Here is a 25396-nt window from a genome sequence, read left to right as displayed (position 1 = left end):
AGCAGACATGGCCATGGCTTGTGTTTAGACTTACGGTCTAGCAGAGGCAGCAGAAATAAACAAATTATTGTAAAAGCATTGTGTCCAGTGCAGGAAGTCAAGATCCTATGGGAGTCTATGATAAGAAGTGCAAACTCATCTGGGGAAAAAAAAAATATCTCAAGGATGAGGATCAAGAAGGCAGGCTATGTCAAGTTGCCTTAAAGATCAATAAAAAAATGGTATAAAAAGATAGAGGCACCCAATTGATATACAAACCTGGCTCATGTCAACCCATTTCAGTTAGCTATTTAATATTCCTGATAGCCCATCAGATTTCCCAGTAAACCTATCTGTATGGAAAATACAGAGGGAAGTATATTGAATTTGAGTGTTACATTTAATTAGTTTAAAAGTGCTCTCGAGTTTTATACATGATCCCTTTGAAAAGTTATTCAAACCATTAACTTTTTCTTTCTAGAAACAAAATGTCATTTAAAGAGTGGTTAAGAGTGCCTCTGCTTTAATATAAAGGCCAAAGAACTAAAATTCTGTGATTCTACACCTTAAGCATCAAATCTTATCAACAGATAACACAAATGTGATCTTTAACATTAGAAAGTCTATGTGTTTAAAGAACTAAACATAAAATTGTAGAATGATTTTCCCCATTAAAATGGAAATATTTAAAAATATAAAAAATAACCAATCATGGCAAGATAATTTCCAAAGAGGAACACTGGTTGAGAATTTAAATCAGTAGCCTTTTTTTGGTGGGGGGAGGGGGTGGGAAAGAATTTGTAAAAAAGTTAAATTGTATCTTTCCTTTACTTCAAAAATCTTATTTTTAGGGGAATGCTCAGATTTATTTTCACATTTACATACACATATATGTATAAAAAAGTTCTTATATGGTAGCAGTGTTGGTAGTTATTAAAAATAGGAGCACCTGGGTGGCTTAGTCAGTTAAGCATCTGACTCTTAGTTTTGGCTCAGGTTATGATCTCATGGTTCCTGAATTTGAGCCCCGAGTTGGCTCTGCACTGAGAGCAAGGAGCCTGCTTGGGCTTCTCTCTCATGTCTCTGTCATGTCTCTCTCTCTCTCTCTCTCTCTCTCTGCCCCTGCCCCTGCCCCACTCATGCTCTTTCTCTCTTTCTCAAAATAAACAAATAAACTAAAAAAAAAAAAAGCCCGGAAACAGTCGAAATGCCTATCATTTGGGGAACTAGTATAATATAAAGCATAGTTTATCCAAATAACCAAAGATGGGATAGCAGGCAGCTATCAAAAGCTATCATGTTATAAAAACAGTGGATAACCTGATAAGATGTTCAGAATATATTATGTAAGGAGTAGAAGCTCCCAGTTGCGACGTAGAGCAGGTACTCGAGTTGGGTGCTGGAAGAGGGAATCTTTCCCCTTCTTCCATTCCACCATCGACCTGTAAACATTCTCAACTTGGAGAATGCCAACAGGAGCACTTTCAACCATTTCAGGAGGAAAAGTGGCTATTTTGTTTTCTGAGTGTAATGAAGTATCTGACTCCATTTTTTGATGTTTGATAATGGCTCTTAAGTCTCAGCCTTCCCTCTTTCCCATCTGCTCCACATCTAAGCAAGCTGGTAAGAAAGCTGATGCTGCCTCCTGTGGGTAAACTGGCAGATTCCAACCAATCAAAGCCCTGCTCACATAGGGTAGCCCTCACCCCGGCCTATTCCTGGGCCACAATAACAAACCCACACCAGTCGCCTTTTACTGTACTCTGGAGCTCATTTCCAGACCATCTGGGGAGCCTACCTTGCTCTCCCCAGAAAAGTAAGTATATGAGTAATAAGTCTTTTCAAAGCTTCTCAGTGTGTGCAAGTAGTGTATCTTGTGTCGTCAGTCTCTACATCTCAGCCACATTTTGGGTGGGGGGTCCATCTTGTTTCTGCAGAGTGGCTACATCGCTGACCTTCATGTCCATTTGGCTGTGTCCCAATCTCTTAGTGAGTCTTCACTCCAAAGCACCTATCTATGCTCCGTACTGTGATTCTGGGGACTAGGCTTTGCAAACCACATCCCTCCTTTGCCACTTCTCCTCCCATTAGGTTCTAGAAATAGCCTTGGTCTGGAGGAGAGTGAAGGGGCTTATTCCTCTGGATTACTTACTTTTCTCACCAGCCTGGCTTGAGGAGTGACTCCTCCCCGTGTAGTGGCAGTTAGCTCTAGCTTCCAGACTCTCCCCAGCACGAAGAACCAGTTCTGTCACGAACCCTTAGAAAGACCAGCTCCAGCCAGACTGTACTTCTTGGAGATCTAAGTCATAGCTCTGTGAAATTCCTTTTGCAAGCTCCTGATATCCCAATATCTGCTGGCTGGTACCCACAGGACCACTTTATGCTTCGAGGTATGGATAATCCTAACCTCCTTTCTTTGTTCCTTATACCTTGTTACCTGCTTCTCGAAGTTACTCCTTTATAACCTATTTCTTTTTGTTTTCCTTTTTCCTTCTCAATTCCCTCTATTAAATTCTCTCTGCTAAACTTATGGGTATGGTTTCTGTTTCTCTGATTTGATCCTTCCTACTACAAACAGAAACTTGTACTAATGGGTGAGGCCACTTTATCTCTGCCTTGTAGATTTGAAAGAAGAGCTTGGGTTTCTCTTTGGTTTTCCTGCTTCCAGTTGCTAAGAACACCTACAGAAGTGCTTAGGGTCAACCTCCTAGAGCTGAGCCCAGATTTCCATGATTCACTCTTTTTCCTCTGCTTTACATTCTTTGTTTGTGAGGTAGGCGTATTTTCCATAGAGCTGACTAGGTGAGTACAGTCCGACATAATTCTCCCCACAGTAGATCTGAGGGCATAGGTGTGGCAAATGGGTTATTAGGAGGACCTCTTATTAACATGAGATGTCAGCTACATTCTCTAATCTTGCCCTAGAAAGGACACCCACAAGTTTGAAATTATTAAGCCTCTGTTATTATTACCTCCACATTTGACACCTTGTTTCTCTTTCCAGTGCTTGTTATAACCTGGAAAGGGGGAATTTATTTCCAAAATAAATTTCCAATTTATTTCCTTAATTTCCAACAGGCAGAAATCAAACAAAAGGAGACTAGAATAGTATTCCCCCAAAAACGTGTAACAACTGTTATCTCTGGATGATTTTTATAGGTTTATATCTTTTATATCTCTCTGAATTTCACCTATACTGAGCTTGTATCATATTTTTATTAAAGAATGATTATAATAACATTTTTAAAAAGAAAGTAAATCTAGAGAGAAATTACACTATGAGAGGAAAAATTGAACTCTCAAAAGCATGAGATTTATAATCAAGTCATGTTGTCTCAGCCATGCCCCCAGTTTCTTGTGTATCCTCCCAGCCAAGAGGAGAAACAATGGTCCAAAGAGTGCAAGAAGAAACTAACCCAAGCAGAGGCACATAAAGGGCTCATTTTAGAAGCATAAGCGAAAGAGAATGATTAGGTAGGGGATGAAAGTAGATGTGCAGTGGACAAATAAGGGTAAAGTGGAGGGAAGAAAGAGCCCAGAGTTTGCACGCAGTGGCATCTGATCTACCACCATCTATGGAGATTTCCTCAGAAAAGGAGGTTGGCTCCTGGCCCCAGCTGGCAGCTTCTCCAATCTCGCTCTCATGTCAGACATCTGTCAGCACTCTGTGAGGACCATTGGAAATCAAGGCCATTCACAGTTTGTCTTGGACCTCTTCAAGTCTTCCCACCCCTACTGGCTACTGAAAAGGAAAGGGGAAAAAAGTTATAAAGTTTCTCTAGCCACAGTGAGAATAGCCAAAAAAAGAAAAGAGAACAAGACAGTCTTAACAAAGGAGAAGTGTTCCCAGGACGCCTCATTGTCAAAGGCTCCATTCATTCATTCATTCCCCCAAATGTTTATTGAGCATAACTATGTGCCAAGCATGGCAGTCAGCACTGGTGACACATTATTAATGTCAACCTGAGCTAGGCGTCCTTTATCTTGCCCTATGTTCTTCCGTCAAACAAACTAGAGCTCCTCCAGCCTCAACTCACTTCCACCCCTCTTAAGATGTTCTCTTTCCCCTGAGAGCAGAATATAGATTGTACCTAACACATGCCTAGATATCTGGGAAAGGGGAAACAAGACAGGGGAGCTCATCTTCAGTTGACTACCCAAAGGGGCACATATCTAACCAGTGATGGCTTCATCTGCTTTCAGTTGACTCTGAAACTTTAAGCTCAAGAATATATACTTGTACTAGGTGTCAGTCTTCAAAAGTACAAACATACATAAATGCTTTTTACATGTTTATACCTTTGTTCATGCTACTTTTTCTGGATTTTCCTTTATCATTTTTTTATTTGCTGTCAAGTTCCTACATAATTTTTTGTTTGTTTTTTTTTCTTATGAAATATTCTATGTCATGTATACAAGATGTATATCTAATGTGTGTTGTAGATAGATGATAGATAATATAGAGAAGATAGATAGGTAGAATAGATAAAGGATGGGGCACCTGGGTCCGACTTCAGCTCAGGTCATGATCTCATGGTTCATGAGTTTGAGCCCCAAGTCGGGCTCTGTGCTGATAGCTCAGAGTCTGGAGCCTGCTTCAGATTCTGTGTCTCCCTCTCTCTCTGCTTCTCCCCTGCTCACACTTTGTCTCTCTCTATCTATAAAATAAATAATAAAAAATTAAAAAAATAGATAAAGGAGCATTAAGAAAACAACCGTGTATACTCCATCCGACTTCAAAATTAGAACATTACAGAACCGTTCAAGCTGCCTGTGTGCCTTTCCCTGTATGCATTCCATTATCCCGCTCTCAGCTTCCAGAGGTTAACCACTATTCTGAATTTTGCTTTTATTATTAACAAATCCCTTATTAACTGTCCCTTATTTTTATTTATTAACTATCCCTTGTTCTTCTGTACTGAATTCTCTACAAATCTATGCCTCTGTTTACTGTATCTGCTTTATACCTTTACATAAATGGAATCATACTATATGTATTTCCTCATGAATTACTACTTGCAATCAATCTTATGGTTTTAAATTAATCTATGTTGAATTTTGCACTACTTTTTTCTTTCTGCTGTATAATATTCCATATAATGACTGTACTGCAATGTATCCATTCTACTGATTACAGGAATTGGAAATGTTCATGGTTTATTGCTAGTAAAATCAGTGTTGCTGGAAACATCTGAATAGAATGTCTCCTACTCTATATGCACAAGTTTCTCCTAGGCGATATTCCTAGAAATATAATTGCTGAATTTAGGGCTTTTAAAATTTGGGAGTTAATACCAGTGTACTTTCACTGTGTTTGGATCAATTTACATTCAATTGGCATGATATGAGAGTTGCTGTCGCTCTATGCCCTTTACAACAATCAATATTATTAGACATTTCCAATGCAAATTGTTATCTTATGCTGTATTGTTTGGCATTTCCTTTTTAAATGGGCATTTTAAAAAATGTTTATTGGTTCTTATGTTTCTGCTTCCATGAAATATCTGCCCACAACTTTGTTCATTATTACATGTAGCTACATGCTCTATAATCAATATATTTTATTTTTTAATTAACTAAATTTTAATGTTTATTTTTGAGAGAGGCAGAGTGCAAGCATGGGAAGAGGCAGAGAGAGACAGAGACACAGAATCTGAAGCAGGCTCCAGGCTCTGAGCTGTCAGCACAGAGCCCGACGCAGGGCTAGAACTCGCGAACCGCAAGATTGTGACTTGACACTTTAGTTGGACACTTAACTGACTGAGCTAGGTGCCCCTAATCAATATATTTTAGATACTAATGCTTTTTATTGTTGTTAAATGCCTCAGATACCTTTTCCAAATGTGTGGCAAGCTGTAGTTTCACTTTCTTTATGCTATTGATGAACATAGCTCTTAATTTAAAAAATGTAATTAGCTGTATCAGTCTTTCCCTTTTTGATTTGTACTTATTTATCTTTTTTCATATTTTTACACTTCAAAGTCACATATATATTCCCCTTTTCTAAAATTTAAATTTTAAATTAATTTTTACATGTAGTATAAGGAAACATGTTCTTTTATTTTTCCAATGGCAGGTTCCATGTATTTATCCATCCTTTCCATCTTTGTTCTGCAGTGTCATTTTTGTTGTATATTGCTTATATAAATGCCTATCCCATCACTTAACTTTCTGTTTGATTCCATTAGTTTGCCTATAGCTGCAGCAATCTAAAGAGCCTTAATTAGTAGAACTTCAAACAAGTCCTACTCTGTCCCTAGGCAAATTCCCCTGTCGTGTTTGCTTTTCAGGAGTATCTTAGTTTCTTTTTGTCTTTTAATATAAATTTCAGAATTAGCTTGTCAATTACACACACACACACACACACACACACACACAAATCTTACAGAGATGTTGATTGATATTGCATTAAATCTATTAATTTAGGGAGAATCAATATCTTTAATAGATTGAGTATTTCTGTCTATGAATATTTCATGTTTCTCTACCAATTAAGTATGTAAACTGATACAGTCATTATGGAAAAGAGTATGGACATTCTTCAAATAACTAACCATAGAACTATATTATCCAGCAGTCCTGCTTCTGGATGTGTATCTGAAGGAAACAAAATCAGAAAGAAATATCTGCACTCTCATGTTTATTGCAGTATTATTTACTATAGCCAAGATATACAAACAATCTAAGTGTACATGGATGGATGAATGGATAAGGAAAATGTGATATATTACATATATAATATAGTATATATATAATTATATATTTATATAACATAATAATATAATATCATAAAATACATCATATCTATTATATATAATAGAATATAATTCAGCCATGAGAAAGGATGAAATCTTCCCATTTGTGACCACATGGACAAACCTGAGAAGACATTATACTCAGTGAAATAAACCAGAGAGAAAAAGACAAATACTGTATTATCTCACTTACATACATGTGGGATCTAAAAAACAAATACAAAACAGTTGAACTCAAAGAAATAGAGAGGGATGCCTGGCTGGCTCAGTCTGTGGAGCATGCAACTCTTGATCTCAGCGTTGTAAGTTTAAGACCCGCGTTGGGTGTTGAACCTACTTAAAATTAAAAAATAAAAATAAAAGAGGGGTGCCTGGGTGGCTCAGTCGGTTGAACATCTGACTCCAGCTCAGGTCATGATTTCACAGTTTGTGAGTTTGAGCCCTGCGTTGGGCTGTGTGCTGACAGCTTGGATCCTGGAGCCTGCTTCGGATTCTGTGTCTCCTTCCCTCTCTGCCCATTCCCTGCTTGCGCTCTGCCTCTGTTTCTCAAAAATAAATAAATAAATGTAAGAAAAAAATTAAATAAATAAATAAATAAATAAATAAATAAATAAATAAATAAATAAAAGAAATAGTAGATTGGTAGTTGCCAGGGGTGGGAGGTGGGGGAAATGGGGCGATGTTGGTCACAGAGTACACACTTCCAGTTATAAGATGATTAAGTTCTGGGCATCTAATGTACAGCATGGTGACTATAGTTAATACTATATTGTATACTTGAAATTAGTTAAGAGAGTAGCTTTACCTGTTCTTACCACACACACACAAAGAATAACTATACAAAGTAATAGATGTGTTAGTTAACTTGATTGTTGTAATCATTTAACAATGTATATGTATATCAAATCATCACTCTTTACACTTTAAATATGTAGAGTTTTATTTATAAAATAAATAGTTATAAAATAGTTATACCTCACTAAAGCTGAAATGTGTGTTAGAAAAAAAAAGTTACTGTCCTCTTAAGAATTGACATTGTTACTCACAAATAGAGGTTAAACTGTGCTGGGTATTTTTTCCTGCATCTATTGAGATTACTTTTATCCTTAAATATGACAATATGATAAAATATATTAATAGATTTTATAATGTTGAATCAACTTTTCCATCTAGATTACAGTGATAATGGAATGATGCTAGGTTTAGATTATGACTCTATCACACTATATGGTTGAATGTTTACCTACTAATTTTTTAAGTTTATTGTTTTACCTCCCAAATCCCCTTGTATTCCACTAGTAGTACACATACTTCACTTTATGAAGTGTTGGGCTAGATGATCTTCCAAACCAATCTAGAATTCAAGAGTCCAGGGAGTGGTACAGATGAATGCTGAGCTCAAAAATTAGAGGGCTTCCTGGTAGCATTGGGAATTCTTAAGGAAGTCATGTGTGGGAATAGTAAAGAGGTGAGATTTAGATTTTCTGGGACTCTCTAGCTGAATTGTAGCACATGGGCTGGCATGACACTAACTTAATAACTATTTATATGATGGTTAAGTTTGCCAGGAGGCTTGATCTGAGTTAGGTACACCCGAGGTTCACTCTATAAATGATAGGCTACTAGATACAACCAAGTAATCAGTTTCTACATTCATAGCATTAGTTGGCATCTGATAAGAAACTCAACATGAACTTACCGTGTGCCTGCAGTTACCATCTCACTAGTATCAGTGTTGTTTATGAGAATGCAGTCTGGGTTTTATGGTAGAGTCATTAGGACAAGGGCATTTCTCCAAATAGTGGAGTACCTAAAAAGCACACTAAATATATCCTAAACATCCCCAGTGCTTGCTTACCTAATAGACAAAATATGCAGAAATCCAATGGGCCACTCTTTATGTGGACCTATACAGTCTCTTGTGGGTGGGTAGCCGTTTGCATGGCTAGCTTTGCTCAGGAACAGGGGATAGCTTGCTTTTTGCAGTTCCTGTTTATTTTGCAGCAATTGAAGTCCTTCCAAATAGCAGTTAATGAGAATTACAGAGATATTGCGCTGTCTTGAGAAAGTTGTACAATTCCACAGGCTATCTGAGTCAAGATTTCAAGCAAGCAAGTGCACATTACAGTTTTTGAAGGGTGCCTACCCCACCTGAGCTCACCCAGGCAGCATCTTTCCACGTCACGGAGTAAGAGACATACAACGGGAGACCTGGTCTTTTTACAGTCTTGGCTACTAGGTGCAGTAGAAGTTTTTAAAGTGGTTATTTGTTAATCCAAAAACATCTGACCCTTGAAGAATCTGTTTTACTAATAAAAGAAGAGTTGTTCTAGATATTGACTGTTCACTTTTTACAAGTCTCATGTTTCTAGTTTAAGATATTTGAATTAGATTTGCCAGGAATTTACTGTATGGCTTTGGCTACTTATTTATTCACCTGGATCTCAACATACCTATGATAAGACATTATTAAAATGAAATAAAACAAAACTACAAAACAAAATTTGGATTGAGTAATCACCAGAATTACTTCTGTTTAAAAGATGTGTAGTTCTAGAGTGTGACTGACATCCAGCAAGGATTTTATCAGCTGTAACTACCTGAGAGTCTACTCCCAGGAGTGTCTTCTGTAGGTATTGATTCTCAAAGACAATCTGATTCGTGCTTAAGACACAAGAGGGACTGGTTGACATGAATAGATACCTTGGGAAATCAGTGAGCAAGGTGAAAATAGGATATTGAGATATTACCCAACTCAGCCATCAATGCAGTTCCAAAGCCTTTACCGATAAGTTACAGAGAGGGAGGGAGGGAAACTATAAGAGACTCTTAAATACTGAGAACAAACTGAGGGTTGATGGGGGGGTGAGGGAGAAGGGAAAGTGGGTGATGGGCATTGAGGAAGGCACCTGTTGGGATGAGCACTGGGTGTTGTATGGAAACCAATTTGACAATATATTGTATTTAATTTTTAAAAAGTCAAATTTAGAACACTCAAAAAGCCTTTAGTCAAAACAAGGACAGTCTTTATGGCTAAATAAATGGGGTGGCAGGGGCCATTTCAGAGTTGGGAATTTTAGAGAAGCAGAAATCATGGCTTTTATTTTAGATGGCTGAATACTAACATTTGACTCTATTAGTTACTGGTTTTGTGACACTGGGTGAGTTGCTTAACCAGAGCCAGCTTCTTGAGCATGTGACCTGTGCAGTCACATAAGACCCTACACTTAAAAGGGTCTCATGATTGGCTTAATATTTTGCTGCTGCCATCTTGAAATTTCCAGTAACTTTTGAACAAGGAGCCATGCATTTTTACGTTTCACTGGGTCCTGCAATTATTTAACTAGTCTTGAGCTTAACCTTTCTGAAACTTGGCTTTTCTGTCTGTGAAATGACAAGTAATCCTTGTTCAGAATCACGGTGAGGATTGAGTGAGATAATTATGAAAGTTTCCAACAAGCTCAATGTATGTGTTTGCTAAATAAATGATAAGTCTTGGTCCATTTCTAAACCCAAATCTAACTGTTCTTTAAAAGGAGACACAAGACTCAGTTTTGTTCATTTGTTTTTGTTTTGTCTTTTAATTTTCTCCTTACTTTACATTCACAGACTGGTGCAGTTCAAAAGTGGAAGCATAAAACCATCTTGAATAAAAGCTATTTTTGGCCAGCTTAGAGATATTAAATATAATAAAATTTCTCATGTGTTTATAGTTGGTTCTGGGGCTTCCCATGGATTGATAGTTATGATAAGGCTTTTGAGAATGTCAACAGTATACTGCATTTCAAACAGTACAGTGTGTCTATATCAACAATTAACATGGAGTTTGACCCCTTACATGTCTTCTCTGGACAAATACGCCCTTAAATGGCCAATATCTTACTTCAGTAGATCTTAAGTTGTGGGGATAATGTGAGTTGTTACTATGGAGAAGTTATGTCATTTATCTCCCTTGAACTCTCCGTTCTGAACACATTATTAGCTTTTATTTTTTTTTTTAATTTTTTTTTCAACGTTTATTTATTTTTGGGACAGAGAGAGACAGAGCATGAACGGGGGAGGGGCAGAGAGAGAGGGAGACACAGAATCGGAAACAGGCTCCAGGCTCTGAGCCATCAGCCCAGAGCCCGACGCGGGGCTCGAACTCACGGACCGTGAGATCGTGACCTGGCTGAAGTCGGACGCTTAACCAACTGCGCCACCCAGGCGCCCCATTATTAGCTTTTAAAGAATATGAATTCTTCAGTTTCAAAAGAGGTCTTCTCCTTTCACCTCTTGCTGAAGAGATTTTGATGAATATCTTTTGTTGTTTGATTTTGTTTCCATTTACACATTTTTCTGTATTTTAAAAGAATTTGATGTGATAGTCATATACTTGCAATTTTACTTAGAATGGAATGGAACGGAGAGTCAAGGGATTTCTAACAAAATAAATAATAAAATTGTAATGATAGCTCACATTTAATGAACTATGTACCGGTAGTCTCAAGAACTTATCACATCTGTTATTTTATCTTCATAACAGCCTTATGAGATATCTATTTCCCCATATGTAAATATAGAAAGTGAGGTTTAACACAATGAAGTAATTTGATGAGTCACATTAGTTGTAACCCTAGACTCAGATCCATGTCTGCTGAATTCCAAAACCTGCATATTTAACCTTTATGGTATCCAAAGCAAAAATATCAGATAAGTAAAGAACTTACCATAAGGGAGGAGAAAGTCAGTTGGTATTCATTCAGAGGGAGGCAAACCATAAGAGAGTCTTAAATACAGAGAACAAACTGAAGGTTGATCGTCGGGGGTGGGGGGAAGGGGAAAATGGGAGATGGGCATTGAGGGGGCATTTGTTAGGATGAGAACTGGGTGTTATATGTAAGCGATGAATCACGGGAATCTACCCCCAAAATCAAGAGCACACTGTATGTTAGCCAACTTGACAATAAATTATATTAAAAATAAAATAATTAAAAAAACCAGAAATCCGATATATATTCATTGACCATATGATGAGTCAAACACTATCCTAGGCAATGGGGATATAATGCCTACAATAAATATAAGGGGCTTAAAAAATGAAAGACAGAGCCATCCAAGTAAATTCATTATTTGAATTGTGCTAAATGGTACGAAGGAGAAGTGTAGGATATTTGGTGAGTGTGTAATAAGAGAATGGATCCCAATCTAGTATGGCCAAAAAAAAAAAAAAAAGTAAGTCTGCTTGAGGAAGTGATAATATGATAGCATATATTATCATTGAATTATAGAAATATTGTACATAAGTAAACAGTCCAGAGGAGAAAAGTAACCTGCTTAAGATCACACAAAGTCAATGGAACATTTGGTAACCCTAGTTTGTATTCTATGGTTCTTTCCTATGTAGGGGGCCCTGCACAATCATAATGGATTCCAGTTTCTCTTAGTAGGATCACAGGACTGTATGCAGGTGCAAAATATCCTTTTCACTGATGAGAACTCACATCTAGAGAAGCACTCTCTTGAATGTCTGAATCTTCTTTCATAACCTCTGGATACTTCAAAGAATACCGCTACCTTGACTGAAGCACATACACTCACATCTCCTTCCCTAAATGTTCACATGTCTCAGGACATTCCTATCCTGTTTATCATAAAACCAAACAACTTTCAAGATCTAAATATGTGTAACTTCTTTAAAGGTTAAACATGTTTCTTCCTCTTGAGATTTATGTGTGTGTACACTCAGGGTTTCCAAGCCTTGCCATTGCCTCAGGGAATAAGACAGCTTGTTTTGGCTATAGTTTGGGAAGAGCTCAATTGAAATGTTGCTCAGATAAATGACACAACCCCCATCTCTGATGTCATGGCTTTGCTATGGAGCTGGTGCAAAGAAGTCCACTGAAGTTATTGAAAAGGAATAAAGAGTCACTCTTTATCTTGGGTTTTTGAGAACTGAACCTTTATTATATAATCTCATTATTTTAGATAACTTGGTTATGACTGTAGTTCAGATCACTTTCAGAAATACACAGTGTCTACCAGACATGGTGTTTGGTGCTAATAATTTCGGAATGAATAAAACATTACCTGTGATATCCCTCCTTTCTCTCCTTCTCTTGTTATTTGCTTCGCTACTTCATCCTTAATTTTTTTGCTGCTTTTAGTCACTGAAAGACAGTATATAATTTGGAGGAAATACCCCTTAATTACTATATTTCATGAACTCCAAGAAAGTTCCATTTCAGTTCTAAACTTTTATGAAGATAGTAAGTGGAAAGCTGGGTGCAAAGGTAATTACAAGATAATATTTTTAAGATCTTGTGACAAAAATAGATTTAAAGTATATTTTAATTGGGTGGTAATTAATTGGATGACTATTGTCTCAATGCCTTTTTTAATGTCTAGAGTATTTTATGGTGTTGTGATAAAGGTAATAGTAACAAAGCAGTATGAGGGCCTAAAGAAGAGTTCTTGATTCAGGATGGAGCAGAGAGTGAGGGTGAGGATGTCTGAAAGGGAAGTGTTCCTTAAGAAGGCAATGCCTGAACAATCAGAAAGACGACTTTAAAGAGGAATGAAGAAGAGTACTATTCCAGGCAGAGAGAATCCTTTGGATAAATGCATGATGGTGTAAAACAACAGAGTGTTTTTAAGTTTCTCCAAGGCCAACCCTACCATTTTATAGAATTCATAGCCTCTGGAAAGACAAGGTTGGTGTGGAGCACTTGTCTGATGTGTTAGTGTCAGAGCAGGTACCAGAACACCAGCTTCCTGACTCCAAATCACTGGTTTCTATGCCAGTGTGAGATCTTTGTTCTGTATGTTTAGACTACATTCCAAGACCTCACTGTTGGTCAAAGTTCCTATAAACATTCTGGTTATCCCAAGCAAAATTCCTCAGCACAGGTTGCATGAGAGTGAGTCCAAGACCACCCTCTTTGCTAGATGAAAGATTATTGGAGTTTGTTATGAGATGAACAAATTGTGGAATGTCTCTAACTTTCTAACAGGGATGGGTCTTACTTAATGTTACTTTGAAAAATTCTCTCAAGTGACTTTGTTTTGACCCAAGTGGGAATTTGAATGCACCTACTCTCCTCCTCCTCCTCTCTTTCCTTTTCTTTTTTCCTCCTCCACTACCTCATTCTCAAAATTTTGCTTCTCTAGTCACTGAAAGACAATTTATGTTTTGAGGGAATCATATAATTTAATTAGCATATTTCAAGAAGCTCAGGAGAGTTTGAATTCTAACCATTTGAATTCTAACCTTTGAGACCAGGTTAGGAATGCAGAAGATAAGCTGTTTGTCCTTGAGCAAACCACTTCTTCTGTTTCCTTCTTCTTATCTGTCCACTGAGAGGGATTGGACTGGCTGGCTTTTCACATTCCTCTCAGCCCTAAAGTTTAACATTTTGTTTTTCTATGTTGCTGGCAGAAATACTGAGTTTCTTGCAACTTGTTTTCAAAAATTGTTTTCCAGGAGTTTGATGAAAAGGAGAGCTAATTTCCCAAGCATGAGCCTGCTAATGGCTTGCACAATCTCCCCCTAGTTCTTTTAGCCAAAAACCATCACTGACTTTTCCTACCCCTTGAAGCTCTTTTGGTTTTTCTAGCATGGCTTCCTATTATGATTCTTGGATGATTTTCCATGTTTCTCCTGTGGCCAAACAAAAATAAAACAAAACCAAAAACAGCATTTCTACAAATTTGTGGAAAGAAGCCATCTGAAACACAACTATTAATGTTTCGGTGATCTAAAACAATTAAATTCTCCAAGAACAGTTTGCCATGTCCCCCCATGCCCTGCCTTTTCTAGCATCTGAGGAAAAGTGTCCCAAGTAAATGCAAGGCTAAGATGTAAGGGTGGAATTAATTTCCTCTTCCGGGATTGCTATAAAATGGGATATTTTTCTTCTCTCATTTATAAATGTGGAAATAATGTTCTAACAAAGCTAGGTGGAAAAAATGTTGACATCTCTTCATTCCTTAGTTATAAGATCACCAACACCCTTTGGAGAACTGATAACACACATAAATTAGTTCCCTCACACTAAAAGAGAGCCTGGTTTCCCAGTGGAACAGTGAAGAAGGTCTGGGAAAATGCTTACAGAAAGCTGTTATACATGCATGCTATAGTATAGTTGTGACTGGTTTCCTCATCTCATTGCCTATGAGTTCTTACCTTTTCCTTATGTTCCTATAACATTCTGCTTGGGGTTTCCCAAAGACCTACAATATGCCATGGCTTGCCCAAATTTTTCCATCTATGAGAGATGCCCCTTTTACCACCTATTCATTCTGGCACACCCTGGAAGAGCTCCTCAGATCACTCTTCCTGAGAATCCTGTCCTAACATCCATGAGTTGGATTCTCATCCTACAATTACACTTCCATCATGACAGTTCTTATATTACACTCCAATTACTTTTAAGCATCTACCATGCCTGGAGGATAGGGTCTCCATTTGATTTACCTCAAAATACTCAGCACATGGGCAGCTAGGCTCTGAAGAGTACTGGATAGCACTGAACTAAGCTAGTGAAGTAAACTCTGATAAATATATCTTCCAAACACATAGATAAACACACGGTGGGCTTCAAACATGTGTTGAAATGATTAATAAACTAATTTTAAGTAGAAGAAGAGAAAATCCATTGTTTTGTAAGGGTGTGACATTTTTGTTGGGTACTTTAAGAAAATGTTGACTTACTTCCATTCAAGATTGTCAGGGTTTTTATTTCAGAGCCATTTGGAGTCTCTCTAATTAAGGATGGTTTTTTCAATGGATGTAAAGTTTCTGTTATACATGATGATTAAGTTCTAAAGATCTGCTGTTCAACAGCAGTGTGTGTTCTCACCAAGAAACACATACATATACGCAGACACCAGAATACAAGTAAAGTTTTGGAAGTGATGGGTATATTTAGTACCTTGGTTGTGGTGATGGTATCATAGGTGTATGCGTATGTCCAAACCCATAGATATATGCATTAAATGTGTGCGTTTGGGGGGATATCAATTATACCTCAGTAAAGCTAATTTAAATGTAGGTTTCAGGGTAAAGAAGGAAGCATAATTTCCTCTTGATTTTTCCAAGATTTGATTTCCTATACTGAATGGGAGAAAGAGCTCTGGAGCAAGGGTCGGCCACCTGAATTCAAATCCTAGCTCTACCACTTAATACTGTACGCGACTTAACTTCCTCACTAGTAGAAAGGAAATAAATCAGCCGAGAGTGTTCTGACAACTGAGCAAGGTAACACTTATGGAAATATTTTGTAAATATTAAAGCAATTTACAAATATTAAGTCAAAGTGGCACTCCCCTTTTCCTACTGAGCTACCTAATCTATTAGTATTTTTCTTAACCAAAGGAAAATTGAAGGATGTGACCAGCAGAAAAGTACCACTTTCCTCTGTCCCTTTCATTCCAAAGCTCTGCCTATGGCTAACTTTTCTTTAGCTTTATTGAGATATAATTGACAAATAAAACTGCATATATTTAAAGTGTACAATGTGATGATTTGACATCCATATATTTTGTGAAAGTTACTTTACTCAGGTTAATTAACACGTTCATCACTGTACAAAGTTAACTTTTTTTTTTTTAATGTGATGAGAACACTTAAGTCTACACTCTTAACACATTTTTCTATGCCTAAATTTTTAGATGTAAAAGATGGTTATAATGAGCAGTTGGCTCACCATTGCATTGCAAGGCTTTGGCACATTGTTGGGTGTTTTGGAAATTATTAATTAGAATTCGATTTAAACCAATTATTAATTGGGATTCCAAGCATTAACTGTAATTGATAGATTTGCTCTCTAGTTACATGAATTCCATTTATTAATTGCAATAAGCAGATTTGCTTTGTAGTTACCCAGGAACATTTGATCTTGTTTCTTTCTTTGTGACATGGATGAAATACCATCTTACACATCCCTCCCTGTATATTTCCTCATGATTCACAGTTCTCAATACCCTGTATATTGAAAATGGATTGTTAAATTGCAGCTATTTCCCAAATTGTTTATATGCCTGCATGTGTTAGTGTTTTTATGTTAGCATTGAATAGTGGAAGGCAGAGGACCTAAGTATGAGTCCTGGCTCCCCGACTTTCTGGCTGTGTGACAGTAGTGAAGAAGTTTCAACTCCTTAGATGAAAATAATACTTGCGCTGATCCAAATATTGAGGCAAAGGAGAAAAATGATACTCTACAACATCTTCAAGTCAGCCTATTAATCACTTATTGACATATTCTTTCATTAAGCAAATATTTATTAAGGGGTCAAGTCCTATATTGGGTATACTGTCATGAGCAAAGCAAATATGGTCCCTGGAATATACTTAAGGCCACCTTATATCTTGGTCACTGGACAGGGTCCCGGATTAAAAGTAGTGTGTGACTTGATGGGGGGTGGGGGAGAGGGGAAAGTGGGTGATGGGCATTGAGGAGGGCACCTGTTGGGATGAACACTGGGTGTTGTATGGAAACCAATTTGACAATAAATTATATTTAATATAAAAAAAACAAAGTAGCCCTTCCAGTGGTGGAGCAAGATCTGCCTAAATTCTTTCAGTGACGAGTAACCCTATCCTTCATATTTCTCAAGGAACCAGAGTGTTTTAGATAGCCGTTTCATTTTGTGAAATCAGTCTCCTAGGGACTATCTTCATTTTGTGGAATCGTTAGCGCCTGGTGTCCCACAGAACAGTTTCCGCCTGGCCATATACCATGTATCTTTTAATTTTTAGGAAAGTTTGAGACAAAGGAAACACGATCCTGGAAGTCAGTCAAGATTCTGACACAAAACAGGTTTGTTTTCAAAAATATCCTGTGATGGTTAATTTTATATGTCAACTTGACTGGACCACAGGAAGTCCAGAAATTTGGTCAAACGTTATTCTGGGTATGTTTGTGAGTGTATGTCTGGATGACATTAACATTTGAATTGGCAGAGTAAAGCACATTGCCCTCTTTAATGTGGATGAGCCTCATCCAATCAGTTGAAAGCCTGAATGGAACCAAAAGGCTGAGTAAGAAGGAACTCCTTGTGCTGACCTCATTGAGCTGGGACGTCATTCTTTCTTGCCTGAACATCAGCTTTTCTTGGGTCTCAAGCTTGCTGACTTTCGGACTGAAGCTTGCAACATCTGCTCTCTTGGTTCTCAGACCTTCAGACTCAAACTGAAACTATACCACCTGCTTATCTGCTTTCCTCAATCTCCAGCTTGCCCACTGTAGATCTCGAGTCTTCTTAGCCTCCATAATTGTGTGACTCAATTCCTTATAATAAATATCTTTGTGTATATAAATATTTTCATATATATATGCAAGACAAGATTGGGAGTGAGCCAGTGCCCTGGTATTTATGAGGAGTGTGACAATGCAGCAATGTCCATACTGGGCAGGGGAAGGTCTGTTTGGATAGGAAAGTTATGAGCTTGATATTAGGCTAAGACATCTGGACTGTCTTCTCAGGAGCATGGAAGCCTTTGGAAGGTTTTAATCAAGGAATAGACGTGTCTGCTTTGCATTTAGAGACATCATTCTGGCAATTATGTGGGTTATGGATTGGAGGGGACCAGACCAGAGGCATTGGATATTCTACCTTAAATACACTGATTGATTGGATATATCCTGAACACCGGTTATGTGACTGGCATGTTGCTGAGTGCTAAGGTTAGCAAGGACAAAGAATGGGGACACAAGAATAAATCAAACGATTTTCGTATTTCCCATGGATCTCACAGTCCAATATGGTATCATAATGGTGATGTTTTCAGGAAAGATTTTGATTTTCTTTCCAGGCTTAATTCCAGACTCTATAGCAGTTCTTTAATAACATGTGTGACCTAAGTGATTAAGCAAATGACTGAGTAAATGAACGTGTAGCTACCAGTCACAGTCCAAACTGTTAAGTGAATCAAAATTTTAACTGACAATCTTAAAACCTCGTTCCATTTACAAAGAATTTTCTCATCCTCTACCTTATATAATTCTCACAAAGCACTGCAAAATAAGTAATCTTTTTGATCATACACATATTACATGAGATAATTGAGGCTTTAAAGAAGTTCTATTATTTATTCATTACATAGCCAAGAAGTGTAGACTTGAAATCACATCCTCTAATTTCGAATCCGTTTTTATTTTCATTAGTCTCTCTGTAGCAGTTAGTAATACACATCCTCAGAAGGTAATTTGTAGAGAGATTCGAGCCCTGTGATAGTCTCCCAAGGAGACACAAAGCAAAAATTAGTAGAAGAATTCACTAGTCAGTGAGATAACCCACATGCAAGTTGCTGAATCACCCTGGCACCAAGTGGGGAGGTAAGTGATGCATCTTGCAGGAGTGTATATGGCTTCTTGACATAGACTCTGTTCATAGATTCCCATGGAGTCATTCACTTGTTCGTTTATGTGCTCCTACATTCAGGATGTCTTCCAGCATATTAAAGCAGGCCAGGTCTGAAAGAATGATCTCACCCTGTCTGGGGAGCTCAGACCCTGGAATGGGATCTGGCAGGGATTTTCTCTCCTGTAAATGTGGGTCAGGAGGCCTAGGAGGCAGCGAATCAGAGGGCTACAGGCCAAATAGCCCCTCCTGGGGGCAGGATGGCTCTTTCTGAGGCAAACATCTGCATCATGTGTCTGTCTGTCCCAAGCCTCCTCTGGCCCAGGGAACTGTGCCTGTCTGTTTTAAATTCTAGAAATAGGAAAATCCACTCAGATTCCACCTTCCCTGCACTGAACAGAGAAATTTCACATGATATATAAATTCAATCCAATCTCCAAAAAGATCCACTGCTTTCCAATCCAGTTATGTGAGCCCAAAAGTGACATGTTAATAATGAAGGAAATTGGGCTTTCAAGTAAGAGAAAACAGGCTTCAAATCCCATACTAATCTTGCTGTGTGAATTTTACCAAATGAATTAGCTTCTCCAAACTTCAGTTTTCCCATTTGAAAGATGGAGAAAATATTAACCTCACAGGATAGCTGGTAATATTAAGTGGAAAAAATTAAAAGGATATTAAGAACAGAGTCATTTGTTGCGTATGAGGCCCTGTCCTACTTAGAATTTCTGACTCATCACAGAAATCCTGTAACTGATGAACCAGAGCCTGAAGGCTGATACATGACTTTCCTGAAGGTGGAAATAACCACATAAGTGGTAGAATCCAAAGTTCAGAGTCAAGCCCAGTGTGTCCGACTCTGCATTCCTGCCTATCAGCTTGATGATATATCATCTCTGTGCTCTTCTCTTTCGATATTTGGGTATCCTTCTCCCAGATCCCTTTCTCCACCTTTTCTTTCTTCGTCAGTGAAAATAATCAATTTGGCTTATTTACAGATAAAGACACCTAGACTTGTCATCTGAACCCAGTACAGCCCGACACCAGTGTTCTGTGGTCCTTCTACTCATGAGTCACCTAACTCAAGTCCTGTCACACATTCAGTGCACAGTAAGTGTTCATTTTTATTTCTTTACAATTGGCTCCAAAGTAAAAGCACCTCCGTGACTTTCCGTGGGATACCAGTAGCTATGACTTGGTGCAGATGGGAAGACCTTCTCTCCCTGCAATGGAGCACGTGGCTGCAGATTAAGTGGTATCTGAATGCTCACTGCAGGTTGCATGTGTGTTTCTGGGGGTGGTATTTTCCACCTGCTCTCTCGTCTCCAGGTTTGGTTCACAGCCAGCAGAGGTCTGGGCAGGTACCAATACCAGTCTCTCCTCTCGCACACTATAAACTAAAAGAGAATGGAGACCCAGCCTCCACCCCCACCCACACTTAAGGAAGCAATTAGAGACCTGCTAGATGAGGTGAACTCTTTGGGTAGTTTCTTCAGCAAAGAGATTGGGATGACACTTCACATCTGTTGTAACTCTGCTGCCAAACCCTGAGAGCTGCACTCCCTAATCCTTTATCAACGTCCCTGGCTCTCCAGGGAAGCCTTTTTCAGAGTGTGAACAACAAGTCTTCAGCACGTTCTCTTCCCATCTGGTAGACGGGTCTTAACCGATTTTATTATTGTTCCCTGCATAGTGTCATTGGAGAGTGAGACTGAAGAATGAATATGGGTGCCCTAGCAATAGGCAATGGCCTGCCAGGGACTGAGTGTGGAGTCAATTAGAACCAGGCTGCCTGGGGTTGACAGTTCCATCCTATAGGCCTATATGATGCTTCCAATGTCTGGAATGCTATTTATTTCCTTTTCGTTGACTAATTGTATGGATCCATCTGCCTTTTGCATTTAGGGTGTTTGGATGAAATGTAATTACAATCTAATCATTGCTAGGTTAGTTTCCAACATAAGCTGAAGGGCCGTCCCTTACACAGCTGTACGCTGGGAGTTCTGTGTCATTCACTATGTGTCATATGATGGCACTACCTGCCACAAGGTTAAAATGCCAAAATTCAAGATAGCAGAACCGTGATTGTTGCTTATGTGGCCCAAGTCCATTTAAAATTCTACTTTGAAGTGGAAAATGTATAAGAGGTATGAAACTTTAGGGACAGAAATTTTAGCCTGGGCCAGCAATTTCAGTTTCAGAATCCTCAGGAGGCACTGTGGATAACTCTCTCCCCTTTTTAGAGGGCAAGTGTGTATCAATTTATCTCCCTTGGAAATATTTTGCAATATTCACTGTAAATAAATATGGGAGCTAGTGAAAATATGTATATTATAGAAAGGGTCAAATAACTAATTGCTTTGTAAAACACTGAGTCAGGTGTTTGTAAGCACAATCTAATTTTACTTTCATGATGATGCATGAGAAAGATGTTTCCTCCATCAACGTAGAAACAGTCTCAAGAAAACTAATTTATTTGCTTGATTTACTGCTAGTCTGGAATGTCTCTGAAAACCTATGCTCCTGCCACTTCATAATATTCAATATCGATGGTGGCTTTTCTCAAGGCCCTGTGCCTTTTCAAGACCCTTGAATTTGTAGCTTCTTGTACAGAACCGTAGGGAGGCAGAGAATTGGGCTGCTTTCCAGATGGATACTCTCAAACAAAGAAGTTGCCAGCCAGTTTGGAAGTAGATATCTCCTTGTATCAAGTGGCCCCACCTCTTGGACAGAATCCAGAAGGCTGGTCCGTTCTCTTCTGTGATGGTTTCCACCCCCTTGATGACTGGGTATGTCCTACCTTGTCAAAAAGACATCTGGGCACAATGAGTGCTAGACGTGCTTGTCTCTAGAGCCTGAAATTAGTAGCCATCCGGTGAACAGCACGCCTCAGTGGCTACTCTGAAAGGAGCTCCAGAGGCAGGGGAAGTGGGGTAGGTCTTCTTGGACTGCAAAGAAGACAATGCATCTCACGTCATCCTGTCACACTGCGCCTCCATGTTAGCCAGCATGCTCGTGTACCCGCTCGCCCTGGGCTTTAGTGGGACCCTGAATGGTAGCCTTCTGAGGTGCTTGGCAGGTCTCTCCCCCTGTGCTTGGTTGCTAGGAAGTTGAATCCTGTCCCTCCACAACCATGGGGTCTCTCTCTCCCTGGATTTTGGAAACAACACTATTAACCTTAAACTGTTTTTGTTTTGTTTTGTTTTGTTTTTGCCTTCCCAAAGATTCATTAGCTTGAGCAGTTTGTTGGATAATGCTTGTAGCCCTGTTCAGAGCCAAATGACTCCAGAGGTTTTATGTGTGGCCCAGATTTTTAATTTGGGTTTTGAAAGCTGTTCTTGTCTGGACCCTAGAGGGAAAGTAGAGAGGGAAAGTAGAGAGAATTGTAAATATGATTTTCTGTGGGAAGAGACCTACTATAGGCAGACAAGGTGGCGGGGGGTGGGGTGGGCAGAAGGCAGTACTATGTGTTGTTATGTGACAGAAGAACAGGGTCAGAAGACACCCTTACTCAGGACAGCTGGCATCATGCCTGTTTCTGACTCTAGCAGCGGAACCAGTTTTTGCTGGCATCAGGAGCTCACTGTCTTACTAGGGAGAAGAACAAGATCAAGTTCACATGTGTATTAGCTGTGGAAGCAAAGGGTCAGGAGTATTGTGAGTACTCTCTCTGGGGACCTAGGGACAAGCAGAGTCAGTATCTGTAGTTTACAGGTGAAACAACTAAGGATCTACACCAAGAAACATACAAACAAAAAAATGATCTTTAAGAGCTGTGCACTCATATATGAGGATTGAATAAGCCTCTCCCATATTTAACTTATTCATTCACCCAACTTATTAGATACCAGTGCCCCAAGCACTAATACAGGTAGTGCTGAGATCCAACAGTGAGCAAGACAGATGCATTTCTTAGAGTCCAGTATGGGAAACAGGCAAATAAAAATGAACAAATGAATAGTAATCTCTTATTATAGTAATTATTATGAAGGAACAATAAAAAAACAGGGTTTGAGAGAGAATATTGGCAATGAAGGAAATATTCCAGACTGAAGTTTTAATGGAAAGTCTCTTTGAGGTTTAAAAGATGAGAAAAAAAGACCCATGTGAATCTCAGAGCAATAAACATGCCTGAAAGAGGAAACATTTTGTACAAAAGCCCCAAGGGAGAAAGAACTAGGAAAGTTCTAGGATCTTGGCGGAAAAATACCATCTGGCTGGTGTGGTTGGAGTGTGCTGCATCATAAGGCAGTTGGGGGGAAATGAGATAGTGGAACCAGAGGTGTGATCAATCGTGGCCTTGAAGATGATGCATGCTAGTTAGGATTGTATACTAAGGGTTGTAAGTCTTTGGATGTTTACCTTATCTTTGAGTAATATGTACATTCATGTGGCTCACACATTTACAAATTTAAGAAAGTATACAATGTAAAGATTCTCTTCCATTTCTACCTCATCTACAATGTTCCTATCCCCCAACTGGCCCTTCGTAGATAACTGTTGTCATTAATTTTTTAGGGATCTTGGGCATAAAGAAAACAGGCACACATGCTTCCTAGGTATGCTTCTAATTTACGCATGAAGTAGAATACCCTATACCCTACACCCTATACCGCTGCTTGCTTTTATCAGTTAGCATGTCTTGGAAATCTTTCACTATAAGTGTAAAGAGATGTTGATTTTTTTTTGTATAGGTAGAAAGCACTTTATCTTGTAGATATGCCATAATGTGTTTAACCAATGGTTTAGGGGTTATTTTTAATCACTAACTGTTACAAACAATGCCAAAATTAATAACTGTGGGAGAACATCATTTTGCCATGTACACAGTATATTGGTGGTATAGACTCTTAAAAGAGAAATTTGTGAATCAAGAGGTATATGTTTTTGAGAATATCATGAGAAATGGCAGAATAAGGAGTTCCAAGAATTGATCCTTCTACTGAGTGAACATAAGCTGGTGTAAACTGACAGAAAAAATTTTTTTCAGAACTTGGAAATTTAATAAAAATCTTACAGCAACCAGGGGTGTGCTTAATGAAGGAAAAGGCTGCTAAGTTTTGGTAAGAAAGTCTTGTGGTACGTTTGCTTACCTGTCTACCATCCCCCATCCCCCAGCTCGGTGACAGCCATGGAGGGTGGCCCACATTTCTGGTGCAGCTGCTACTGCTAGGACAATGGGAAACAAGCAATACAGACTTTCTCCCTCTACAAACTGTGTATTTTGACTTATATAGCATTTCTCTGAAGGACCATTTCAGAAGCTTGCCCTTATTTCACCCCCTTGAGTCTTGTTGGCATCTGTTGAAAGCATTAAAGATATATTACCCATGGCTGCCTGGGGCAAGGGATGACATAATGGGGTAAGCTGCAGACCAACCCAAAAGCCTGAGAAAGAGGAAACTGAGAAGGAAGATTCTTGGTGTGTGTAATGATTTGAAAGTCTGCTGTATAGGTCAGGGAATTGAGAGCACAATGTGCACACTTGGGACTGGATACATACTCTGAAATGTCCTGAGAGGACTGTGAGTGTGCATCTCTGGCTGACGTTTCGGCTCTCCACAAGCAAAAGGTGAAGGCTGAGGCAGAGTTGTAGGCACACTGGCAAAGCATTGAAGGAATGTTCCAGTTTAGAGCCAGTCTGCAAAGGAAGACCAAAACAGTATTTTTGACTGTTGGCTTTTGGTTCCAATCATTTTAGGAAATCTCTGACCACTAAGGCAATGAAACAGGGACTTTAGAGACCACACATAACAAGGAAAATAGTCTTTACAAAAATAGTTTAGAATAGTCACTAAACAGATGGATGACTGCAGCCCTCACCAGGTAACAACAGCAAACCCTAGGGAGGGGGAGAAAGATTGATTTCCAGAGTGACCACATTATAATACTCAGAATGTTGAGTTTGTAACAACAACAACAACAACAATTACAAGGTATACAAAGAAACAAGAAACTGTAGCTCCTTTACATAATTAAAAATAGAAATTGACCAACTCTGGGGGCACCTTGTTGACTCAGTCGGAAGAGGATGTAATTCTTGATCTTGGGGCCATGAGTTTGAGCCCCACATTGGGTGTAGAGATTACGTAAATAAATAAACTTTAAAAAAGAAAAGAAATTGAGAAAAAAAAAACTCTGAAGAAACCCTCATATTGGACTTGACTATGCTGTGTTTTTAGCCATGTAATTATTTTTACCAGCTCTTTCTATGTTTGAGTTACTGTCTAGTGCTTTCTTATTTTTGCCTGAAGAACTCCACTTAGCATTTCTTGTAGGGAGAACCTCTTAGTGAAAGACTCACTCAGCTTTTCTTTATC

General features: G+C 38.6%; 1 long non-coding RNA gene across 1 annotated transcript in view; it reads left to right on the top strand.

The window, feature by feature from the left end:
• The first annotated feature begins 2210 nt into the window (after positions 1-2210).
• The window catches only part of LOC147575017 (uncharacterized), a 120945-nt gene continuing 97759 nt past the window's right edge, over positions 2211-25396 (top strand). Inside the window, exons 1-2 of the long non-coding RNA XR_015243338.1 lie at positions 2211-2369; positions 20075-20186. This is a non-coding gene — a long non-coding RNA (uncharacterized LOC147575017). The remainder of the gene's footprint in view (positions 2370-20074; positions 20187-25396) is intronic.

This window comes from Puma concolor, chromosome D4 (genome assembly GCF_028749965.1).
Source record: "Puma concolor isolate L17-30 chromosome D4, mPumCon1.1.hap2, whole genome shotgun sequence".
Classification (NCBI taxonomy): domain Eukaryota; kingdom Metazoa; phylum Chordata; class Mammalia; order Carnivora; family Felidae; genus Puma; species Puma concolor.
Note: the sequence above shows the minus strand (reverse complement) of the source record. Positions and strands in the feature narration are given on the sequence as shown.